Raw genomic sequence first — 417 nt, 5'->3', positions numbered from 1 at the left:
CCCCGGAAAAAGGATGACAGGACCCCTCCCAAAACCCCTGCACCCTTCTTACCCCCCTCCCCCTAAAACCTGCTCCTTCTGTGGCAACTCCTCCTGCCGGGATGAGGGACTGTTTGCCAAACTCCTCGTGCTGAGATTGAGTGACTGCGTTCTGCCAACCTGAGGTGATAGTTATATTATGTTATGTCCACTATGTAAATTGTAAGTTCCTAGGTAAACGTGTATAACACAGACAAATGCTCAAAATGGCCACCTTTGAAATATTTGTGTATATTCAGTGATGGAGCAGCAGACAAAAATGTCCATGTGTGACTTGGCCTTTTTATGGAAGGTGATTGGGTTTAAAAGATTCTGCTTTGTGCTTTCCTTGCCTTTCTCTTATGGCACAGATGTGTGGTTAGAAGTACTGTGGTTGCA

This window comes from Anguilla rostrata, chromosome 2 (assembly GCF_018555375.3).
Source record: "Anguilla rostrata isolate EN2019 chromosome 2, ASM1855537v3, whole genome shotgun sequence".
Classification (NCBI taxonomy): Eukaryota; Metazoa; Chordata; class Actinopteri; order Anguilliformes; family Anguillidae; genus Anguilla; species Anguilla rostrata.
This window is presented reverse-complemented; position numbering follows the sequence as displayed.